This window comes from Choloepus didactylus (assembly GCF_015220235.1).
Source record: "Choloepus didactylus isolate mChoDid1 chromosome 11 unlocalized genomic scaffold, mChoDid1.pri SUPER_11_unloc4, whole genome shotgun sequence".
NCBI lineage: Eukaryota > Metazoa > Chordata > Mammalia > Pilosa > Megalonychidae > Choloepus > Choloepus didactylus.
The window spans coordinates 507539-524637 of NW_023637581.1; positions in this window are offsets into that span (position 1 = coordinate 507539).

Genomic DNA, 17099 nt, shown 5'->3' on the forward strand with positions numbered 1-17099 from the left:
AGAAAAGCCTGCCACACACCCTACACAAAAATTAACTCAAAGTGGATCAAAGATCTCAACATAAAAGACAGTACCATAAAACTCCAAGAAGATAATGTAGGGAAACATTTTCAAGACCTTGTATTAGGCAGCCACTTCCTAGACCTTGCCCCCAAAGCACAAGCAACAACAACAAAAATAGATAAATAGGAATTCGTCAAGCTTAGAAGTTTCTGTACCTCAAAGGAATTTGTTGGAAAGGTGAAGAGGCAGCCAACTCAATGGGAAAAAGTTTTTGGAAACCATGTATCTGACAAAAGACTGATACCTTGCATATATAAAGAAATCCTACAACTCAACACCAATAGTACAGACAGCCCAATTATAAAATGGGCAAAAGATATGAAGATAGTTCTCTGAGGAGGAAACACAAATGGCCAAGAAATGATGAAAAAAATGTTCAGCATCACTAGCTACTAGAGAGATGCATATTAAGACCACAATGAGATGCCATTTCACACCAATTAGAATGGCTGCCATTAAAAAAACAGCAAACTACAAATGCTGGAGAGGATGTGGAGAAATCAGAACTCTTATTCATTGTTGGTGGGACTGAATAATGGTTCAGTGACTCTGGAAATCAGTCTGATAGTTTCTTAGAAAACTAGATATAGAGTTACCCTTCAGTCCAGCAACTGCACTTCTCGGTATATACCCAGAAGATCTGAAAGCAGTGACATGAACAGGTATCTACATGTCAATGTTCACAGCAGCATTATTCACAATTGCCAGGAGATAGAAACAACTCAAATGTCCTTCAGCAGATGAGTGGGTAAATGAAATGTGGTATATACACATGATGGAATATTACATGGCAGTAAGAAGAATGATGTTTTGAAACATATGACAGCACGGATGAACCTTGAAGACATAATGCTGAGCAAAATAAGCCAGGCACAAAAAGAGAAATATTATATGCTACCACTAATGTGAACCTGGAAAATGTAAAGTAAATGGTTTATAATATAGAATATAGAGAAACTAGCAACAGAGAGCAGTTAATGAAGGGGGAATTATAACCCAATAAGAACAATAAGCTATTGTGGGTAAACTTAATGTTCTGGGAATGCTGAGGAATGACTATGGTCTGTTAACTTCTGATGGGTTTAGTAGGAACAAGTTCACAGAAATGTTGCTATATTAGGTGATTTTCTTGGGTTAGAATAGGAACATGTTGGAAGTAAAGTAATTTTAGGTTACTTGTCTTTTTCGTACTCCCTTGTTATGTTTTGTTTGAAATGTTTTTATTGTATGTTTTTTTAATTTTTTGATATAGTTAATTTTTTTAAAAAGAGTTAACTAAAAAAAATGAAGAAATATGCAGAGTACCTTTGAGAATCTGGTGGAGAATGCAGGGGTGTTGGACTTCCCCACCTTGATTGTTGCTGATGTGTTCGTAGACATAGAGGACTGGTGGTTTGATGGGCTGAGCCCTCTACCATGGGACTTGCCCTTGACAAGACTGCTGCAAAGGAGAGGCTAGGCCTGCCTATAATTGTGCCTAAGAGCCTCCTTCCAAATGCCTCTTTGTTGCTCAGTTGTGGCCCTCTCCCTGTAGCTAAGCCAACTTGGCAGGTGAAATCACTGCCCTCCCCTCTATGTGGGATCTGACACCCAGGGGACTGAATCTCCCTGATGATGTGGAATATGACTCCTGGGAAGGAATCTAGACCCAGCATCATCATCTTATCATGGGATAAGAACATCTTGGCCAAAGGGGGACGTGAAAGGAAATGAAATAACCTTCAGTGGAAAAGAGATGCCAAAAGGAGCCAAGAGTTCACTCTGGTGGGAACTCTTATGCACAATATAGACAACATATTTTAGATTCTAATGTATTGGAATAGATGGCAGTAAATACTGAAGCTATCAAACTACAACCCAGAACCCATGAATCTTGAATATGATTGTATAAAAATGTAGCTTATGAGGGGTGACAATGTGATGGGATAGCCATATGCTTCACACTCTCCTTTGTCCAGTGTATGGATGGATGAGTAGAAAAATAGGGGCAAAAAAAAAAAAAACACAAAAGCTTCTGTCCAATTATTTTCCCCATTTTTAAATTGGGTTTCTTGTCTTTATTTGTTGAGTTCTAGGATCATTTATAAATTCTGGATATTAAATCTTTATCTGATATGTGGTTTCCAAATATTCTCTCCCATTATGTAGGCTGCCTTTTTACTTTTCTGACAATGTCCTTTGTTGTAAAGTGTTTAATATTGAGGAGGGATCAATTATCAATTTCTTCTTTCATTGTTCACACTTTGGGTGTAAGGTATCGGACACCACCTCCTACTGTAAGATCAATAAGACATTTCCCTACATTTTCTTCTAAGTTTTCTATGGTCTGAGCTCAAGTGTGTAGGCCTTCAATACATTTCAAGTTAATTTTTGTATAAGGTGTGATATAGGAGTCTTCTTTCATTTTTTGATGTGGATACCCAGTTCTCTAAACACCATTTATTGAAGAGGTTTCTTGTACCCTGCTAATTTGCTTTATTCATTTATTAGCTGCAATAATTTTGCTGTAGATTTTTCTGGATTTTCTATATATACGAAGGATCATGCCATCTGCAAACAGTTAGAGGCTACTTATAACCCTCCAATTTGAATGCATTTAATTTATTTTTCTTGTCTTATTGTTCTAGCTAGAGTTTCCAGCACAATATCAATAGCAATGTTGATATTGGACATCATTGTCTTGTTCCTGATCTTAGCAGGAAAGCTATCAGTCCTTCCATATTTAGTATGATGTTAGCTGTGGGTTTTTCATATTTTGCATTTATCATATTGAGTAATTTCTCTTCCATTCCTATCTTTTTAATATTTTCAACAAAAAAGATGATAAATTTTGTCTAATGCCTTTTCTGTATTGATTATGATGATCATGAGATTTTTCTGCTTTAATATATTGATGTGTATTATGTTAATTGATTTTCTTGTATTTAAACAACCTTGCATACCTGTAAGAAGTCCCACTTGGTCTTGGTATAAATTGTTTAAATTATGTGCTGTTGGATTTGATTTGTGAGTATTTTGTTGAGGATTTTTGCATATATAAACTTTAAAGAGATTTCCCAATCATTTTTTTTCTTATAATATCATTGTCTGGCTTTGGTATTAGGGTGATGTTGGCTTCAAAGAATGAGTTATGTAGCTTTCCCCCATCACCAAATATTTTGAAGAGTTTGAGCAGGATTTGACTAATTCTTACTTAAATGCTTGGCAGAATTCCCACGTGGAGTCATCTGGTCATGGAGTTTTCTTTTTTGGGAGCTTTCTGATGACTGATTCAATCTCTACTTGTGATTGGTTTGTAAAGGTTGCTATTTCTTCTCTGGTCAATGTTGGTTATTCATGCTTTTCCAGGAAGTTGTCGATTTCATCTAAGTTGTCTAGTTAGCATATACTTGCTGATAATATCTTCTTATTATCTCCATTATTTCTGCTGGGACAGTGTTGATATCCTCTTTCCCATTTCTGAAACTATTTGCATCCTCACTCTTTCTTTTGTTAGCCTAGCTGAGGGTCCATCTAATTTATTGATTTTCTTAAAGAACTAGCTTCTGTTTTTGTTGAATCTTTTTATTGTTTTGATGTTCTAAATTTCATTTTTTTCTGCTCTAATCTTTATTTCTTTCCTTCTATTATCTTTTGGGTCAGTTTACTGTTTTTCTCTACTTCTGCCATGTGAGCTGTTAATTTCTTGATTTTTGCTCTTTCTTCTTTTTAAATATAGCCATTTAGGGCAATAAATTTCCTTCTCAGCACCACCTTTGCTGCATCCCATATGTTTTGATGTATTGTGTTTTCATTGTCATTTGCCTCAAGATATGTACTAATTTCTCTTGTAATTTCTTCCTTGATCTACTGATTGTTTAATAATGTGTAGCTTGGCTTCCATACATTCACAAATTTTCCAGCATTCTGCCAGTTATTGATTTCCAACTTCATTCCAATATGATCTGAAAGAGTATTTTGTATTATATCAATTTTTTTATTTTATTGAGACTTGCTTTGTGACCCAACCTGTGATCTATCCTGGAGAATGTTCCATGTGCACTTGAGAAAAATGTGTATCCTGCTGTTGAGGTGTGTAGTGTTCTATGTCTGTTAATTCTAGTTCATTTATCGTATTATTCCACATCTCTGTTTCCTTTGTCTAGATGTTCTAGCCATTGATGAGATCAGTTTACTGAAGTCTCCAAACTTTTATTGTAAAGATGTCCATGTCTCCCTTCAGGGTTGTCAGTGTGTTCCTCAAATATTTTGGGGTGCTCTGGGTTGGTGCATAAATATTTATGACTCTTAGGTCTTCTTGATAAATTGTCCCTTTTATTTATATATAGTGCCCTTCTTTGTCTCCTTTAATTGTTTTACCTTTGAAGTTTACTTTGATATTAGTATAGCTACCCCTGTGATTTTCTGGATGTGGTTTTTGTGAAATATCTTTTTCCAACCTTTCACTTTCAACCTAATTTTGTCCTTGTATCTAAGGTGAGTCTCTTGTAGACAGCACACAACTGAGTGCTGCTTTTTAATCCATTCTCCCAGTTTAAGTCCTTTAACTGTATAGTTTAATTCATTAACATTTAATGTTAATGCTTTAATGCCAGTGCTCTCTTCTACCATTTTGTCTTTTGGATTTTACATGTCACATCTTAATTTTTCTCTCCTTTTGCCCTTCTTGTTAGTCTTAATTTCTGCACTCTTCTCCAAACCTCTTATTCTCTTTTCCTATCAGTCTGTGGCACTCCCTTTAATATTTTTTGTAATGGGGAACTCTTTTTCACACAATCCCTCACTGTCTGTCTGAAAATATTTTTTATTCTCCCTCATGTTTGAAGGACAATTTTGATGGATATAGAATTCTTTGTTGACAGTTTTTCTCTTTCAGAATCTTAAGTATATCATACCATTGACTTCTCACCTACATGATTTCTTTTGAAAAATCCATGCCTTGTCTTATTAAGCTTCCCTTATTTGTGGTGGATTGCTTTTTTTCTTGCTTTTTTCATAATTCTCTTCATCTTTGTCATTTCATGATCTGACTAGTAATTGTCTTGTAGTAGGTCCATTCAAATCTATTCTCTTTGGGGTATGCTGTGCTTCTTGGAGCTGTATTTTTATGTCTTTCCTAAGAGACACAAAATTTTCAGTGACTATTTCCTCCATTATTCTTTCTGCCCCCTTTCCCTTCTCTTCTCCTTCTGTGACTCCCATATTGCATATATTCATGTCATTCAGGCTGTCATTCAATTCCCTGAGACTTTGCTCATATTTTTCTATTCTTTTCCCTATCTATTCTTTCATGTGTAGGATTTCATATGTCCTGTCTTCTAGTTCAAGAATCCTTTATTCTACTTCTTCAAATTTGGTATTGTTAGTCTCCATTTTGTTTTTTATCTCTTCTCTTATGCCTTTCATTCCCAAATATTCTGCCATTTGTTTTTTTCAAACTTTCAAATTCTTCCTTATGTTCACTAATAACTTCTTTATATCCTTCATCTCTTTTATCATATCTTCCCTCAACTCTTTGGTTTGCTTTTTGAATAGATTTAGCAGGTTTGTTTCAACATCTTTAAATATTTGCTTCAACCTTTGGATCTCATTTTAAGTGTTGTTTTTTCCTTTGATTGGACCACATCTTCATTTTTCCTTGTGTGATTCATAATTTTACTTGGTGTCTTTGCATTGTTTTCCTTGATTAGTTTATTCTGGACATCATTTTCATTCCTTTTCTTTAGGTTTTTTGTTGGTTGCCTGAGTTTTCCATATGTTCTTTGGCATTCAATTCAACTCATTCTAGACTTCTAACATAGCTTCTGTTTAACGGATCAGAATTTTTAGCACTTGCTATTTTGGCTCTTGGCTTGCCCATATGTCTTTCTCACCAGCCAGTTGTCAGATTACCTCTCCTCCCAATATCCCCTTATAACCATGCATCCACAGCAACCTGCCTCTCTGGGTTATGCACTGGGTGCCAAACAATTTCTCTGTGTGTGGGTAAAAGAAGTCTGCTAGCTCCCAGTGGTGTTCCATTTTTAATCAACCAGCAAAATTTGGGTTTGTTTTAGAGCATTGCTTTAACTGTTATGTTGTCCACATTTCTCAATTTAAAAAGGCCTTGTTTTCCTGGCAGGGTGTAGACCAGGTCCACTGGGCCTGGGATAGGTCTACAGAGGTTTTGAGAAATTCTACAATTATTTGCACTTTCCAGTCCTCAGAAGTTGTTCACCTTCAGGTTCTGAGGCTGTGTCTGACCAGGTGAGCCTGAATTACCACTTGAGCCCAGATGAATCTGGCTGGTGGGACTAAATTCCTTCTCAGAGTTAAGCTGAGTCTGACTGATGTGGACTCAATTATCTCTTGCATCCCAGATGAGTCTGGTTGGGTGGTGCTGAATTATGTCCTGGTGCCCCATCTGACTTAGCATGGCTGAAGCTGTGGGTTCCTACACCCTCATTTTGCTGGGCAAAATCTGACCCAACATTGGGGGCTGTGTCCCCAACTCCCTCTACACCAGAGGACCCCCAAAACTGCCAGTTTTCAGCCATCTCCCAGGCAAGTATCAGGCTGCCAGCTATTATTTTCCACAAGGGCAGGGTGAAGGCTTTCAGACTCATGGCTAGAAATGGCCTCTGCCCACATTTTCTCACACTGTCTCTCACTGATCTGGGCCTTGAAATGTCCTACACTATCCCCTTGATCTCCAAATTATGGGGATCTGTCTCACTGCTGTGAGTGATTTTTTATTCTGTGTCCCTGGTAGAAGGTGAGAAGAATCCAAACTGCTTGTTCTGTGTTCCCTCCATGTTGCGCAAGGCTAGGTAATAGGAAGGGAAGAGGACCTGCCAGCCTAGAACAGGGTTCTCCTACCTTACATCTGTCTTCTTGAATTCATCATCTGTAGGGTATTTCTCCCATCTATATTTTCTTCAGGATAATTTCTTTATAATATCTACTTTTCAAAGAGTCAGATTATTCCTTTGTACATATTCAAAAGCAGTTTTTATCATGAATGAGGATTTTAGGAACAAAAATCTTTACTGCAGACAAGGCATGATCCTTTGAAGTTTCTCCGTTAAGCACTATTGTAATGACTTACTTTAATTTTCTAAGGTCAATGAACATGTTTTCTGAGATAAACAGAAGTTAGTAATGATATATAGAATGTTTTGTATATCACTCTGATATTTTGTATAACTTTTACATATATGCTAATTTGTTTAAAATTCCTAATTTCATGAAATATCTTTCATTATAAAACTACTATTTTTTTTCCAATGATCTACCCACAGCCTTGTATCCACATTGACTACTTTGGAGTGCTACATTATGTGCCTTCCTTATGCCTCTCATGCTAGCTCTTTAAGTTACTAGACTTTACATGTGGCTTTATCATAGTTGCTTTATTTATGTATTATTCTAAGACTTAGCAAGTGGGCACTTAGGAGTGGGATACCAGATATTTGAATAGCCTCTTCATTTCTATGAAAATTCTTTTTTCCATTATGTGAAAGTTGTAGATATGTTTGCATTTGCAATATGTTTTAAACCTAATGAATCTAAACAGTCTTTTCTTGTGTAAGAAAGGACAATAGTGTGGTTATGAGTTTTCTGTGATTTGGGAAGGAAATCATGGCTGGACCAATGTTACACATGGAACTTTTAAACTGGCAAAATTGACTTGAGGTAAAGAGTGTAGAAAGCATCTGAGAGTTGAAAAATTTCAAGTGAGAAAGAATCAAATCTACCCAGTGTAACAAACACAGTATTTGATTATTTCTTTGTACTTTCTTCAGAGTTATGTCTGTTGCTCTTGGATTGTGAATACATGTCTGATGCCACATGCAGATGTGAGAAGTTGTCCTCTAATAGATTTTTCCAAGATTCAATGTCTATGTCTGTAGTAAATTCTTTCTGTATCTTCTGAAAAGAATTACACTGTCACCAATACTTTCTTTTTTAGTTCCACTCTTAAGGATATTTTCAGCAGCTTTTGCATTATTTTGCTAATCATTAGTATAGTATTTCAAATGAGCTAGAATAAAATAAATCTGTCCTTTGCTAAAATCCTATAACCACACACACATCTTATAAAGGTTCTAATAACCTTTTCATATTATCTGTGTAAATTTTTAAATTTAACATTGAGTTGTTTATGCTGCTATTTGTCATTATTTTGCTTCATTTGAAAAATCTCAAGTATTTTTTTTCCTTTTCTTGACTCACTATGTTGCTTCATTAGTGAGGGGAGTGCAGTTGGTTTTTTGGGGGTGGGGAGTCTGATTCCCCATTAAAACATGCTTTTATCATGAATATATTAATTTCTATGGTGGTCAACCTGAATTTATTTCTTAGCAATACTTTTTTTTTCAGAGTATTTTCAATTTTTTTTTTGCTATAAGTTTTCAATATGAATGAGTATTTTACTGCAATATAAATATCACTTCCTCATGGCAATGATCCTAATATTTCTACTTTAAGTTCTTTCATTGATTACTATGTTGAATTTATTATTTTAAACCACATACATTTCTAAGAAAAACACAAATTTGTGTACATATCTTTTTTATATCACTAATTTTTGTGGAATTTCTAGTTACATGATAAATTATTTTGAAATACCTAATTTCATGCACATAACCTACTCTATTCCACCAAAATCCATTTTCTGACACTCTTTCTCCCAAGCCTTCCAGTTGTCCTTTGCTAATTTGGAATGTTGACATTATATGCCTTATATACAACTGTCAGGCTAATTCCTCCCTTCATTGTGCTTTGAAGTGGTCATCTCATGGTCACTTCATTCATGCAGTATCCTAGGAAAGTGAAAATGGGCATTAGGGTCTAATACTGGACATTTCTGACTTTTGTAGTCCTCCTAATCTTATTCATAATTTCCTGGTTAAGATCTTGTCTACAAGATCTTCAATTTATTATTGTGCTTTTGAATGTCATGACTAAGCATGCAAAATTTCTTAATCCCCTGAATATCATTTCAAATGGAAGATTACCATACTCCATAGTTATTTCATAATATCCTTCCCTCTCTTTCTCTGATTTTTTTATTCTTTCTGTATATTGTTACTACTAAGTCAGACCTCCTTGACTTGTATGTATTTTATTCTCCTTTGCAACTGGTGTCCTATGTATGCCTTAGTTTAAATTTTATATATAGTTATTTCCTCTCTTTTTAATTTATTACAACTACATTTATGTAGCATCACAAAGACTTTTTGTTCTCTCATTATTCCTTTATCATTGCACCATGGTTTTCCTCTATATATGTGTTTGTGAATGAAAATTCATGTAGTTATATACATATATCCACATACATGATCAAATATATATATTTTCTTCAAATACCCCTATGAGTTTATTGAATTGGGGCATTTTATAATAGCCCTTTAATTCCTATGTTAAATCCTTTTTCATTTGTTAGTGTAGCTATGTAGATACTTTTATTTTTTGTGTGATATTCATACATGAAATGACCCTAAATAATGCTTTTTTGGTATGAGGGCTCACCTGAGATAATGAGTTGCCTGTATTATGTGGTGTTATAAAATCTTTCATGCCTGCAACAATGTTATATATGGGAATATTAAATTGGAAGAATCATCTTGTGGCTAACAGAAGAGATAACATCTGAAGTTCTCAAAAATGACTAGTGAGAAAGTCTCATAAATATTCACAAGAAAAACAAACAGATAACCTTAGTATTCTTTGTTATTTATTTATTTCCTATTTTTTTATTGCTTCATTTACTTGAGGGTTTCCTCTGGTATTCTTTGAATTTTAAAAACATGTCTTTTGCTCAAATGGAGTGATGAGGGATTGTCCTCTAAAAGAGTGATCCAATTTATTCATTAATTCAATATCTATGTGTATAGTTATGTCAGTCTCTTCTGCTAAGTATTTGATTTTCTCACCTATATATTATTTTTGTGTTCCACATCTCAAGCATATTTTCAGCAATTTTGTCCATTGAAATTATCTCAGAGTAATGCCATCAACATGGCAACATAAAGAGCTGTCAAAATCTTCTCTCCAGATATTCAGCAAAAGGTGGGATAACCTTGACTTGTTTGGAAATCTGGAGGAGGGTATGGATGGGAGAAGAACCCTAGATATGCTGAATTGAGGAAGGAGAAAGATAGGTAGGAGAACTCCATTCTGAGCGGTTGGATCCTCTCCCCTTCCCCTCCCCCTCAGTTTCATGCAGCATGGAAGGAACATGGAACCAGCAGTTAGCATTCCACTCACCCCCAACTGGAGACACTCTACTAAATCTCTCACAACAGTGAGACAGTTCCCCATCACTTCATGATTTAGAGACATGGGAGGACATTTCAAGGCCAAGATCAGTGAGGGACAAAGAGTATAAGAATTGTGGGCAGAGAGCCATGGATATGAAAACCCTCTCCTGACCCTTAAGGAACATAGTAGCCAGTGGACTGATACCTGCCTGGGAGATGACTGAAAACTGTGGCAGCTGGGTGAGTCCTCAACCAGGCAAAGAGTGAGGGACACAACCCCACATTTAGTCAGAATTTATCCAGCAAATTGAGTGTGCAGAAAGCCCACAGCTTCATATCTGCCCAGTAAGAGGGTTGCAACAGGAGGCAATTCATTCCCATCCAACCAGACTCAGCTGGGCTTTAAGATGTAATTAAGCCCTGACCAGCCAGATTCAGCTGAGCTCCAAGAGGTAATCCAGCGCCAACCAACTTGACTCACTTGGGCTAAGACAGGTAATTCAGCCCTATCCATCCAGACTCAGCTGAGCTCCAAGAAGTAATACAGCAGCATCCAGCCAGTCTCAGCTGTACTCCAAGGGGTCAGTCAAACTCTTCTGGTCAGACACAGCCTCAAATCCAGAAGGCAAACACCTTCTGAGGACAATTAAGTCACCAAACAATGCCATCTGCTGGGCAGACTTGAAAGTTCCAGGGAATATTAGGACTTCTAACAAACTATCCAGACCTTATCCAAGGCACCATCTGCATGGGAAACTGGCCCTGTTTAAGTTGAGAAATACAGAAAATCCCACATTTAAAGCACTGCTCTAAAACAAACCTGGGGTATGCTGGATGGTGATAAATGGAACACCATTGGGAGCCAGCAGACTTGTTTTACTCACACACAGGGAACTTGCTTTTGTGCCAAGTACCTACACCTCAGAGGTAGGCTTCTGTGGGTGTCTGGTTACAGGGAAGACTGGGGGGCAGAAATAATCTGACAACTGGCTGTCAAGAGAGACATATACCCAGGGCAAGAACCAGAATAACAAGAGCTAAAATATTATCAATTAAACAGAAGCTGTGTTAAAGGACTAGAAAATAGTTGAACTGAATGACAAAGAACAGATAGAGAACAAGCCCAACCAACAAGAAAACACAAAGTAAAACAGAGAAAATGACCTCTAGAGTAAAATAAACAAAGAAACCAGTGCGTAGACATGAAAAAAAATTTATGAGTCACAGTAGGAAAATTGAAGATATGGCCCAGTCAATGAATGATCCTAAAATGAGATAGAGAATTTGAAACAACTAATTAAAGATACTCAAACAAACATGCTAAATCAATTCAAGAATGAAATCAATGCACTGAGGAAAGATTTGACAAACAAGATGAAGGATAGAAAGAAGACATTGGGCAAACATAAGGAAGAACTTGAAAGTTGAAGAAAGAAATGACAATAAGGAAATTAAAGGCACAAGAGAAGAGAAGAAAACCACAATGGAGACTCACAACACCAGAGTTGAAGAAGCAGAAGAAAAGATTAGTGGATGAGAGGAGAGACATCTGAAATCCTACACACAAAGGAACAGATAAGGAAAAGAATGGAAAAAAAACATGAGCAAGTTCTCAGAGAAATGATTGACAGAATGAGGCACATGAACATACATGTCATGGGAGTCACAGAAAGAAAAGAGAAGGGAAAATGAGCAGAAAGAATAATGGAGGAAATAATCATGGAAAATTTCCCCTCTCTTATGAAAGATATAAAATGACAGATCCAAGAAGCACAATGTACTTCAAACAGAATAGACCCAAATAAACATACTCCAAGACAATTATTAATCAGATTGTAAAATGTCAAAGACAAAGAGAATACTGAAAGCAGCAAGAGAAAATGGATCCATCATATGCAAGGCAAGCTCAATAAGACTTTGAGTGGATAGCTCAGCAGAAACCAGGGAGGCAAGAGGACAGAGGTAAGATATATTTAAGATACTGAAAGATAAAACTGCCAAGCAAGAATTATACATCCAGGGAAACTGTTCTCAAAAATGAGGGAGAGTTTAAAATATTTTCAGAAAAACAGACATTGAGAGAGTTTTTGAACAAGAGACCTGCTTTACAAGAAATACTAAAGAGAGTTTTACAGGCTGATACGAATAGACAAGAAGAGGTGTGGCAAAGAGAGTAGAAATGAAGAATATCAAAAAGCATACAAGGAAAGAGATAAAAATAAGACATGACAAATAAAATCCAAAAGACAAAATGGCAGAAGAAAATATTGCCCTTACATTAATAACAGTAAATGTTAATAGGCTAAATTCTCCAATAAAAAGAAATAGACTGGCAGAATGAATTGAAAAACAGGATACATCCATATGCTGTCTATAAGACACAAACTTTAGACATGAGGAAAACTATAGGTTGAAAGTGAAAGGTTAGGAAAAGTTATTTCCTGCAAACAACAACCAGTAGAAAACAGTAATATCAGAAAAATAAGATGTCAAATGTGAAACAATTGAAAGTGACAAAGAAAGACACTCTATAGTAAAAAATTGGCAATTAATAAAGAAGACATAACAATCATAAATATTTATGCAGCAAGCCAGATCACCCAAAAATACATGAGACACAAAGTGGCAACAATGAAAGGAGAAGTAGACACTTCTACAATAATAGTTGGAGACTTCAATACACCACTCTCATCAATGGATAGAACATCTAGACAGGGGATCAATAAGGAAAGAAAAATGTTGAATTGTATGATAAATGAACACGAGTTAACAGATATTTATAGAACACTACACACCCCAGCAAGATTTATAATTTTCTCAAGAGCACATGGAAAATTCTCATGGATAGGCACATGGGTCACAAAGGAAGTCTCAATAAATTTAAAAACTATGATATACAAAACACATTCTCAGATAATAATGGAATGAAGTTGGAAATCAATAACAGGAGGAATGCTGAAAAATTCACAAGCATATGGATGCTGAGTAACTCAGTTTTAAAGAGTCAGTCAAACAAGGAAAAAATACAAGAGAAATTAGTACATATCTCAGTATAAATGGCAATGAAAACACAACATATGAAAACTTATGGGATGCAGCAAAGGTGGTGCTGAGAGGGAAATGCATTGCCCTAATACCTATATTAAAAAAGGAAATAAAGAAAAAATTGAGGAATTAACTGTTCAACTGGAAAAACTAATGAAAGAACAGCAAGGAGAAGAAAAGAAATAACAAAGATTAAATCAGAAATAGATGAAATTGAGAACATGAAAACAATAGAGAGAATCAACAAAACCTGAAGCTGGTCCTTTGAGGAAATCAATAAAATCATTTCACACATAGCAAGGTTAAGAAAACAAAAAAAGAGGAGGATGCAAATAAATAATATTTGATTTGGGGAAAGGACATATCTACTGACTCCCCAGAAATAAAGGAGATGATGAGAGGATACTTTGAGCACCTGTATATTAATAAACTAGAAAACTTAGACAAAATGGACAACTTCCTTGAAAAGCATGAAAACCAACATTGATCCAAGAAGAAATAGATGACCTCACAAAACAACACAAATAAAATGATTGAATCAGTCATTACAAAGATACCAAACAGAAAGTCCAGGACCAGATGGCTTCACATGTGACTTCTAACAAATATTGAAGAAAGAACTAGTACCAATCCTGTTCCAACTATTCACAAAAATGGAAGAGGAGAAAAAGTTTCCCTAACTCATTGTATGAAGCCAACATCATCTTAATACCAAAGCCAGACAAAGATACTACAAGACAAGAAAACTCTAGAGCAGTCTCTTTAATGAATATAGATGCAAAAATCCTCAAAGAAACATTTGCAAATCAAATCCAGCAGCACATTAAAAAATACGCACCATAACCAAGTGGGATGAGCAATACTGGCTCAACACAAGAAAATCAATTAGTGTAATACATAACATCAGAGAATCAAAGCAGAAATATCATATGATCATCTCAATTGATGCAGAAATGACATTTGACAAAATTCAACATTGTTTCTTGATAAAAACACACAGAATTATAGGAATAGAAGGGACCTTCCTCACTATGATAAAGACAACATAGGAAAAACACACAGTTATACTCAATGGGGAAAGAAAGAAAGCTTTCTCTCTAAGATCAGGAACAAGACAGTGATGCCCATTTCACCATTGATATTAAACATTGTGTTGGAAGTTCTAGCTAGAGAATTTAGACAAGAATAAAATACATTCAAATAGAGAGGAAGAAGTAAAACCTTCACTGTTTTCAGATGACATGATCCTAAATGTAGAAAATCCTGAAAAATTTACAGCAAAGCTAATAGAAGTAATAAATGAATACAGCAAAGTGGCAGTGTACAAGATCTGCATGTAAAAATCAGTTGTGTTTCTATACACTAGTAAAGAGCAAACTGAGGAGGAAATCATGAAAAAAATTCTATTTACAATACCAACCAAAAAAATCAAAAATTATGAATAAATGTAATTGAGGATACAAAAGACCTATACACAGATAAACTACAAGATATTGCTAAAAGAAATCACGGTGGACCTAAATAAATGGAAGGACATACCATATTCATGGGTTAGAAGACAAATATATTTGAGATATCAGTTCAACCTAAACTAATTTATAGATTCATCACAATGCCAATTAAAATCTCAACAACTTACTTTGCAGAAATAGAGAAAACAATAACCAAATTTATTTGGGAGGGCTGGGTACCCCACCAAAAATGAAAAAATCTTGAGAAATAGGAATGAAATGGAAGGTCTCACACTACCTGATTGAAGCATATTAAAAGGGAACAGTGGTCAAATCAGCCTGGTACTGGCACAAATATAGATACACTGAACAAAGGAATTGAATAGACCCTGTTGTCTACAAGACAATTGATTTTGATAAGGTGGTGAAGCCAAGGCAACTGTGACATCACATCTTCAATAAATAGTGTTTGAGTACAGGATAACCATACTCAAAGGAATGAAAGAGGACTCCTATCTCATGTCTTATACAAAAATTAACTCAAAATGTTTCTAAGACCTAAAAATTTGAGCTAAAGCAAAAACATTTAGAAGAAAGTATAGGGAAATAGCATTAAAATCTTATAATAGGAGGTGTCATCCTACACATTACACCCAAGTGGTGAGCAGTGAAAGAAAGAATAGATACATAGGATCTCCTCAAAATTGAATACCTTTGTTTATCAAACAACTTTGCCAGAAAATCAACAAGGCAGCCTATGCATTGATAGGAAATATGTTGAAACAACATATCAGATAAGATTTAATATATAAAATACATAAAGAGATCCTACAACTCAACAAAAGAAAGACTTAAAACACAATTAAAGGAAGAAGGTGGATTAAGAGAGACAGGGCAAAAAAGTCTCTGTGAAAAATGCTAGGTAAAAGACAGAAAGTGCTCCAGAATACCAGTTCCAATGACACACCAGCTTGACAAGGTCTGCTAAATCTACACAGACTGTGCACTTGGTGAAACTGGGAGTCTACACTCTGAAATGTGTGAGTGAGCCTGCTCAAGAACCAGCAGCCATGCCACAGTCAGGAGAAACCAGGGGTTGGTGTTCAGCATTTGGAGATGGATTAGTTTAAAAACCCAAAATGGCTACAGATCTGGAAGCAAGAGCCACACAAACCAGCACAGCAGGAAGTCCTTCCCAAAACACACACTAGGAAGGTGGAGGTCCATGAAAAGGGGGAAACCACCATGCTCCATACAGCCATCTTCTTGGCAGGCTGGGAATGCCCCTGCCTGGTGCCATGGCCCAGAACTATGTCATACAACCCAACATGGCAGGATGTCCTTCCTGCAACCTGTGCACACATCTCAGTATCTGGCATGGACAATAGCCTTTCACACAGCCACAGCTAATTGTCTCAGAGCTATGGAGCTGGAGGTCTGCAACAGGGGGAAATTACCATGCCCCATACAGCCATATTTCAGCAGGCTGGATACACACCTACACAGCCCTGTGGCCCAGATCTTCTCTTGGGGACTGCACCCACCTGTGATGTAACAGAGTCTTCCCTCAGCAGGAGACTTAGAAGGGCATGACTTGGAAGAATGACACACAGGGAAGTCCCAGGAACCATACACCACTACTAGGGACTTGTGGTTCCATGGCAGAGTCAAACTGTGGTGAGACAGAAACAAAGGTTTGGAACCCTGCAAGAGATTTAAGTCTCCAGGAACACTTGGAAGATTTGATTAATAAAGCCACCTTCCCCTCCTAACTGCTCAGGCACACCCCCCACATTCAGGGTGGGCACCACCAATAACACCTGGAAATATGGTGCACCAATTGGACCTCCACAAGATTCAGACCCCCACTTACCACAAAGAGAAAGTTGGGAAGAAATGGCTTGAGGGGAATAGGTGGCTTGTGGACACCACCTGCTGATTAGTCAGAGAAAGTGTACTCCACAAAGTTGTAGCTCTGACAAATTATGGATAATTGTTCAAATTAGCCTACATATCCTAAAAGAACCCTATCAAATAAAAAAATGCCAAGTGGCCAAAAACAACAGAATATTTTAAAGCATATGAAGAAACCAGAAGATATGGATAATACAAACACAAACACCCAAATCAAAACATCAGAGGAGAGACAGCACTTGGAGAAATTAATCAAAGAATTCATGACAAACAAGGAGATCATGGCACAGGATATAAAGGACATGAGGAAGACCCTAGAAGAGTGTAAAGAAGAATTTGCAAGAGTAAATAAATTAATAGGTGATCATATGGAAATAAAAGA